Raw genomic sequence first — 9,137 nt, 5'->3', positions numbered from 1 at the left:
TATTTGGTGAACAGACAACCGGACATGTGCTATGCAATTAGCCAACTTAGTCAAATGATCGTTATACTAACAAAGCTGTATTGGAAGGTGGAAAGCATGTTTTGAGATACCTCAAAGGCACTACTCAGTATGGATTGTGGTGCAGACAAAAAGAGGGAGTGAAGTTTCAAGGCTTCACTGATGCAAATTGGGTAGGGAGTCCATCTGATAGGAAGAGCACATCAAGAGGGATCTTTAGTACTGGGTCAACAATTGTTTCTTAGTACAACAGGAAACATATATCAGTTACAATCAGTTCAGCCGAGGGAGAGTACATGGTTGCTATTCAAGCACCTTGTCAGGTCATCTAGAAGAGGAATATTTTGGTTGGTTTGTTTGGTCAGCAAATGGATCCAACTATGATTTACTGTGATAATCGAAGTTGTATCAAACTATTTGAAAATCTCGTTTTTCGTGATTGGTCCAAGCATATTGATATCTGGTATCATCATCTTCAAGATTGTGTGCAAAGGTGGATTATGTTGTTGGAGTACATTCCCACAGAGGAGCAGAATGCTGACATTTTGACAAAGGCATTGTCAAGATGTAAATTTTAGTTTCATAGAGATAGGATCAGGGTCGCTGATAATCCTTTTCTTGTTGAGAGGGAGTGTTAAAAATAGAAAAAAGAAATTCCAATTTAATTTGTTCTTGAATTAAAATGTGAATTAAAATCGAGTTATATTCTCACAGAAACTTGTAAATAGTTAATTAAGTTTAATTGAATTAATTGACTTAGTAATTTTGAGTTGGAAGTCTATCTGGAGTCATGTAAGTGTGATCCCTAAATTTTAGGAGGCCAGGTTGAGTTCTTTGGAGTTGTAACTAGATACCTCGGTCTAATTGAGTTATAGTCAGTTAAACTAGATCTAACTATTGGAGGAAGTCGTAGAGGTTTAGTAGTGAGTCTATGCAACAGTGCATCCTCAGTGCCACACTAGTTAACTGAATATTCACTCAAATAATTCATGCATGTCAGTTCAGTGGAAGACCCTGTTGAGACTAGAGTGCAGGGATAGTGTAATATCAATTGTATGATTTTTCGAGCTGTACAAATCATAGATTCAATCAGTTGAGGACCTAAGTTTGGATTGTGCACTTTTGGAAGAAGGATTTCCCAATTAAATGTGTTGAGTCTCTTAGGAATTGCGCAAGGAAGTAGGGGCTTGGTAGGCAACAAAATTGGCTAAGTGTTTGCTAGAGCGGGCTTGTGAGGTAGAGAGTTGATCATACTTGTGGAGGGATTCTTCTAGAGAGAACAAGCATTGTATTTTCTTCTTAGATTTCTAATTAATGCAATATAGATAGTAAGGGTTTTGAGCAGTTTCTTTCCCTATAGAAATATTGTGTTATGTGAAATTGATATTATTCCTCTTGTTGATTATTATTTTCATCAATCATTATTAGTTTTCATTGTTAAAAGTATATTAGATTCATGTCTTATGTTTTATTACATTACATGCGCTATTGAATCTACAAAAACATTTATAGTTTTTACATCCAATTGATGGATGTTCCAACCATTTTGGGCTACTAAGGCAAAGCAAGTCTAGATGGTAGCCCATTTTGCTGTGGGGAAAAGCATTTCCTCATAATTTTATCTAGGTGGATATTGGTGGCCTCACACCTATTCTAGTTGGACCCCCACCTTTTTTTTTTGTTTCCTTAATTATAACAAAGCTTACTATTTTTTGAACTTTTTCAACTCCTAAACTTCTGGAGCCATTTTGAGGGAGTAAAAGACATTTTTTTTGGAAAAGGAGAGACTGGAAAAGTGCCCAAAACTGGTATCTTATATCAAAGTTACAACCCTAGGAGGTTGATGTTCCAACTTACCCTGATGGGCCCCCCAAGTTGTTGTCACTTCATCTCCTAGGGTTAGGTTTTTGGATGTTTAGGGTTTATCATTGTTTATCAATGATAAAAAGGCCACCGAGCTTCATTGTAACATATTTGAGAGGCATGTAACCTCCATATCTCTTCTAAAAGATAAGCTAAATCGCTTGAGCTAGTTTATTTCCATTCTTCTTGTAACAATTTTTCAGTACTGTATTATTAATGAATTGGAGTTTTGTTTTAATTATATCTCTGTGTTTATGTTCATATCTATATTTCATCTTGTTCCTTCATAAATTTGGAACAGTGGTATCATAGAATTTTGATCTTTCTTGATTTTTCTATGCATGTCCCCAACGAGGTTGGTGTATAAGGAGTTAGTGCTCGAATTATTTGAACCTTTGCAAGACTTGCCTCGCCGACTCTGACAACCTCCCATGGCGAAAGAAAAGAAGGTTGAGGGAGAAGGATGTCCTTTCAAAATATTTCTCGAAGAATCCCTCGAGCGACAAAGGAATGTGATGATGGATAGATTTTCCCAAATCCTTCAGTGGATTCCCACAAGGGATGCATCTTCATCCAGCACCGAGTCTGGAGGCGCCACTCCCTTTAAGGTACAGGTCAACTTTAACATTCTTGTATTTGAAGGCTAGATAAATGCAGGTGCCATAGATAAATGATTAAATCTGTTGGAAGGATATTTGTCGGCTCATGATTTTTCCAATACGAAAAATATTACCTTTTCACTCTTCAAAGCCACCCTCACATCAAGGACTAGTGGGAAACATGCTATGAGCAAAAGAACAAGAGGAAACCCTCCCTATTTTTAGTTACACCTACTTTGAATAATTTCCGAGATACCATCAAGGACCAATATTACCCTTTTGGGGGATATGAAAACAAGGAAATACAGTGGACTATGTTGCGACAACAAAACGATCAAGATGTGCATGAGCTGATGAATATTTTACATACCCTACACACAAAGTTGGGTATCAGAGATTCTATGAAACATCTTGTGCTCATGTGCCCTGGTTTTTTTCTCAAATACAATTAGGACGAAATGGAGTTCATTGACATCTTCTTACTTGGTGCAGCATACTAATATTCTGCCAAGATTGAGAAGAAATTCAAGAAGAAGAAGAGAGAATTTGGATTTACAAGCCCAAAATAGAAAAAAGGCACCCCCAAACCACTAAGAAAAGGGCAGAGCCAGTATGCGACCCCCCATGAAAACTCCTAGATGCCACAGGCGAAGAATAATGATAAGGAGAGGAAGGACACTAACAAGTGGTGTGAGTTCCATAAAAATCCCACTCACAACACAAATGAATGTCGAGCAAATCAAGCACTTGTGGCCAAGCTAAAAGACTCAGAGACGGATTCATGCTCTAATTCTAAGCCGAAACCCAACAAAGGAACTGAAAAACGGAGGCAGATCATTGATGTAAAATCCACTACAATGGTAGCCACCACCGAGCTCAAAAAGGAGGGACCTAAGGATCCAGAGGAGGGGGAGCACCTCTTCCACTCCCAAATGTGGGTAAAGGGTTTGTTGGTGCAGTTCATCATTGACAGTGAGAGCTAGAAGAATGTAATCTTAGCCAAGGTTATTAAGAGATTGAAGTTGCCAACAATGTCGAAACCCCAATTGTACACCATCAGGTGGCTCCACTAAGGGTGAGATCTCTATGTCAGCCAGTAATGTTTCCTTGCTTATAGAATCAAGCCCTTCGTAGATGAGTTATTGTGTGATGTTTCCCCTATGGAAGTTTGTGATTTTTTATTAGGCCAACCATACCTATAGAAGCGTCATGTTATATATGGATCCATACATTTCTCTATTATTATTACTTTGGGTCAGAAGTTGTACAGGACACCAGAGGTGGTGTCACCTACTGAATTTTCTTTGATCTCTGCTCAATGATGTAGTAAGATCATTTCGCAAACCAGGAAATTCGTATTCCTCATGATCCACCCTTAGAACAAGCGGAAAATCATACCCACATCCATAGAGTCCACAAACGGCTCCTCCACATAGTAGCAACAAATGGACAAGGTCGTGGAGGAGTACAGGGGAATTTTCACCTCACCCATAGGGGTGCCCTTACAATGTCATGTCAAGCACTCTATCAATCTGACCCCAGGTGCACCGCTACCCAATGGACTGATCTAGAGACACTTTATTTCGGAGAATGATGAAATGAAGGGGTAGATTCAGGAGCTGTTGTGGAAAGGGAACATTAGCCCAAGTTCATCACCCTATGGGAGCCCAATCATGTTGGTACAGAAGACAGATGGAACCTGTAGCCTCTGTATTGACTATCAGGCGCTAAATAAGATCAATAGCTAGAACAAGTATCCAATCCCATAGATTGATGACCTTTTGGTCCAACTCAAGGGGGGGGGGGGGAATATTTCAACAAGATTGACTTGAAGGTTGGTTATCACCACGTACCAATCAAACCCTCTGATATGTGGAAGACTGCCTTCAAATCCAAGGAGGACCTTTTTGAATAGTTGGTCATTCCTTTTGAGATGACGAATTCTCCCAACACATTCATGAGGTTGATGGAAAAAATCTTGAATCCCTTCACCAATGAATTCACGGTAGTATATTTGGATGATACGTTGATCTTCAACTAGAGTTTTGAAGAGCATCTATGCCATATTCGACAAGTCCTCCAAACCCTGCGACAACACAAGTTGTGTGCCAATCTGGAGAAATGCACTTTTGGTATGACCCAGGTTTAATATCTCGGGTACATCATTGATGAGTAGAGTGTCCCTATGGACCCAGCCAAGATACAAGTTATTTGAGATTGGCTAGCCCCAACCACTATAACAAAGCTCAAAAAATTCCCGCATATTTCCAATTTCTATTGTAGGTTCATGGTTGGATTCTTGCATGTCATGTGGCCTTTGAGTCAAGTCACAAGGTCAGAGAAAAACAAAATTTATTTTCGTCTGAATCCCAAGAGAATGAGTTTTCTGATTTGAAGCATCCCCTATGCTCTGCACTAGTGCTCACATTACCAGACTTGCAAGAGCCATTTGAAATTGAGACATATGCCTCTGACTATGTTATTAGTGTAGAGCATAGGGAATCTGGTGGCATATCACAGTGAGAAATTTTCATATATTGTCTAAATTTATCCCACCTATGAAAAAGCTATGTATTTCATTGTGCAGGTTTTCAATGGAAGCATTACATTATGGGGAAGGAAACGGTCATCCACACAGACCATCGACCCTCACAATTCATATAGACACAAGGAAAGTTACAAAGTGGTCGCCATCAGAAATGGTCCACATATATGAAAAATTTCCATTTAAACATTAAGTACAAGAAGGGAAGCACCAATAATGTTGTCAAGTGCCTCATCCGCCCACCAGTCATGGCACTAACCACTATGTCTGACTCTTGTGGACACGATACTTTGTGATGGCTGCATGTTTACAAAAGTGGTCCAGAATTCAGTGCCACATACTAGATGCTCCACGAAGGCAATAAAGTTCCATACTTTCACCTCTAGGATGAACTTTTATGCCACCTGGGACACCTTTGTGTTCCTTCAAGTGAGCGTGCCAAGATGATTTGGGAGGTGCACTAGAGTCGTGTCATTGGACATTTTAGGCTAGATAAAGCAATGGCATTGTTGGAGAAGTATTTTTATTGGTTGAACCTGTTAAGTCACTATAATAATATTTACCCCCCTTATTTTTATTGTTGTGCCAATATAACCCCCATATTATTATTGTTGTGCCCCATAGAAGCCGAATATTGTTATTGTTGTGCCCTTAAATTATTATTCTTATGTAGACTCTGATTATATTGTGACCCCTTAGACTCCTATATATATAAAGGAGGTATTTTCATTTGTATCATCCCAGAATTGTTCATTTATGTAATGTAAAGGAGGTTCCCCCTTGAAGAGGATATTTTTTAAGTCGTTGATCAATCGTTTCTATGATATGGTTGCATAACATTTGATATCAGAGCTTTGGATTATATGGTTTCACTTCTTCAAACAGGTCATCTTGGAATTTTCTCTATCACTTTTTCTCTACGGTGCTTCAAAATTTGAAACTTTTACCACCTAGAGCTGAAATATTGGTGAACTTCCTGTTAAAATTTTAGATTTTGGTTTTCTATAGTTTCAGGGATATGATCTGAGGATGTTAGGGTTTTGACAAACTCCTGAATTATGTAACAAATAGGTGACCTAGGAAAAATCATCATAAATTTTGTTTCAGGTATCGGATTTGAATTCTATAAAAAAGTTTCTAAAAATGAAAGGACTATAGTGTTTCGTGTATTAATTTCATGGTTTAAGGTTGTTAAATTATGGTATGTTCTATGCTTAAGAGAAATTTACTCCAAACTTTCTTATTAGCCCAATATCAATTTCCATAATTTCAATCACATCAACATGATAATAAAATGTAGATAGAACATAAATGTAACCAGTAGAAGACAAGCCAAGATAATAGACACAAGATGTGTTACCAGCCAGGGACAAACCCTAATGCAGGGAAACCCTTGATCAGTTCTTCCTATATTCTTCAATAATTTAGCAGAGATGGAGAGTAGTACAATTATACAAATCTGTGATTTTATAACAATTACAATGAAACCCTAACAAACAAAGTTAAAGCTGGTCAAACATGTCAGAAATGACCTCAAGTCAACCTCAGTCAAATAGGCTTCCAACAACAATGATAGGAAACCCAAAACAATCCAAGAATGATGGTCAAACAACAGTCAACGCAGGTGCAGGTCTGCGGTCAACACTCAACAACCAACGCTGGTCAAATGTGTTAGTTCCAGTCTTCGTAGCCTGTCACCAGGGATCAGCATGTGCTCTTACTATGTTTGGTTTTGTTAGATGTTTTGAACATGATCATCAGCACAAATCATGTCATAGGTATGCTTATCAAGAGCAGCTCAGAAAGAGCTTTCCAATGGTATATCACACACCAAAAACTGGCTCCCGAATCAAAAGATATGTCTGAATGAATGGTTGACTCAAAGGTCGGCCTCCCGTGCAGCAGTTCAGGTATTGAATGATCTATAGGAAGCTAGGAGAGGCCAGTGGCTGGATTGTGATAGAGAAGGAGAGAACAAAGCATTTGAGGTCTATTGTCGTGCTTTTAATCCTCATCTCAACATATGACGAGCTCGTTTCTCTATTTTGATTGAAAAAGATATCCTATGCAAAGGACACTGTGCATTGCTGACAGTGAAATTGCTGGTGAAAGGTATATAATTGCTGGTCTTATGGTTCTAGAGAGGAATTGCTTGAAGATTTATAGATGTTCATTCAGTGTTCGCTGTCATCATTACTTACATCTCTTCCAAGCTTTTCAATTCATCACCCTGTGTCTATTTGCCTACCTAAAATGCTTCAGCAACACAATTTTTATTTGAGCAACATAATCTAGAGTGAAAGGCTTTCATAGGGCCTTGTTAAGCCTGAATAATGAAATGCCTCAAGGGATTATATAGAAAAATTTCACTTAAAGACATATCCAATGACTCAAAACACAGGTAGCTGGTTGCAGAAGAGAAAGTTTGTTGTATATGTGGGTGTGAGGACAATGAATATCAGGAGGCAATGATTCATCCTTGCACCTGCAACAGAGGCTTAGTTGTTGCACATCCTAGTTGTGTTGATGCTTCTCGAGTAACTTCTAGGTTTTGTAGCAGAGAGGCAGTTCGCATGGCTAGCAATCTCCATGGTCCTTGTGGTGATCCTTTGTTGAAAGTGATGGCAGTCAGTGGGAGTCAGGGGTGGCCTGTTGTTCAACCTGATGTTTTGGTTTCAACACCAGGTACTCTACTTAATTGGCTTTTTTCTTTTGATCCCAGGAGATGGCACCACACAACATTTGTTTGAGATGTAAAATATGTGGTATTTGATGAGGAAGACATGCTTTTGTGTGGAATCTTCAAAAATCAAATTGTACATCTGATTAATATGTTTCGGTTGGAAGAGAAATAACTCTCTAAAGCAATGGAATCAAGGTTTGACAGTTCAGGTGAAGTAGATTCCATGTCTTGGATAGATTTCAAGCCAAAAAAAGATGAGTAGTTGAATTTGGTCTCTGATGGAGAAAGTGAAGATTTACATGATGCATTTAATGACGCAGATGATCTCAGTGAAGAGAAGCTTGATAGCCCTGATAAGAAAAAAGATTGGTTGTGGTCAAGAAAAATATACAAGCAGAGTAAGAAATATATATTTGTTGTTGCAACTATACCTGAAAGTGGTAAGAAAACTGCAGGAGGCATGTTGAAACGTCTCTACCCAGAAGCCACTTGGGTCACTGGGAGTTTCCTTCACTGGCATATCCAAGGTTGGAGCAGCGTTTGATAGAAGTCACAATAGAGACACAAGTTGAGACACTTATAAATTCAATAAAAGAGGGTTGGACATTTAAACAGTCAGATTCAACTGCTACTATGAAGCAGACAATGGTTTTTGCAAACACTGTAAATTCAGTTGATTCAGTGGCTAAAATCTTGCTTAGAGATGGAATTGAATGTATGCGCTATCATAGAAAGACTTCTTCAGAGGAGCGTGCACTGATGCTGGTGTTGGTGTGCACTGATGCTGTTGCACATGGTCTTGACATCCAAAATGTTTCACATATTATTCAGGCAGAGTTTTCAACTTCAGCAGTAGACTTTTTGTATAGAGTTGGTCGAACAGCATGTGCAGGTCAACTTGGATTGGTGAGAAACTTGTATACAGAAGCCAATAGAGCCCTTGTAGACACAGTCTGTCAGGCTAAAACCTTCAGCCAACTAGTGGAAGGAGCTTTCAGCAGGAAAAGATGTTTTAGAAAGAAGCTATGGAAGGCTCACAAGTTGATAGCATCTTGAAGGAATGGGCATTTGAAATTTTCTTTTGATATGGTGAAATCAAGAAAATCTTTTGCACAAACTCAACATTGAAGGGTTGCAGTTGTATTACAAATTGTGCATCCAGAACCTGTATGTTTGAATGTAAAACCAAGGCTATTGTATAAACAGCTTCCATGGACAGAGGAATCACGAAACTGAAATTTAGATCATACTTCTGATATTCAAGACTGTTACTTTTTCTGCGTAGAAGCTTCAAAAAATAGTTCATCGCTACTAATTCCATTCATATTCATGATTTATGTCCATATACACAGTAGAATGGGTTCCATATGATTGCTATAAAGGAAGTCAAATAGAAATGCATGATTCCTGAAAACAGGGTAAAATTCCC

At 38.5% G+C, this 9,137-nt stretch overlaps 1 pseudogene; it reads left to right on the top strand.

The window, feature by feature from the left end:
* The first annotated feature begins 7,598 nt into the window (after positions 1–7,598).
* On the top strand, positions 7,599–8,764 carry LOC149156169 (DEAD-box ATP-dependent RNA helicase 22 pseudogene; annotated as a pseudogene).
* Positions 8,765–9,137: the final 373 nt, after the last annotated feature.

Source organism: Pinus tabuliformis, chromosome 9 (genome assembly GCF_031772625.1).
Source record: "Pinus tabuliformis cultivar Carrire ecotype Pingquan chromosome 9, CPIR1, whole genome shotgun sequence".
NCBI classification, from domain to species: Eukaryota; Viridiplantae; Streptophyta; class Pinopsida; order Pinales; family Pinaceae; genus Pinus; species Pinus tabuliformis.
This window is presented reverse-complemented; position numbering and strand designations above follow the sequence as displayed.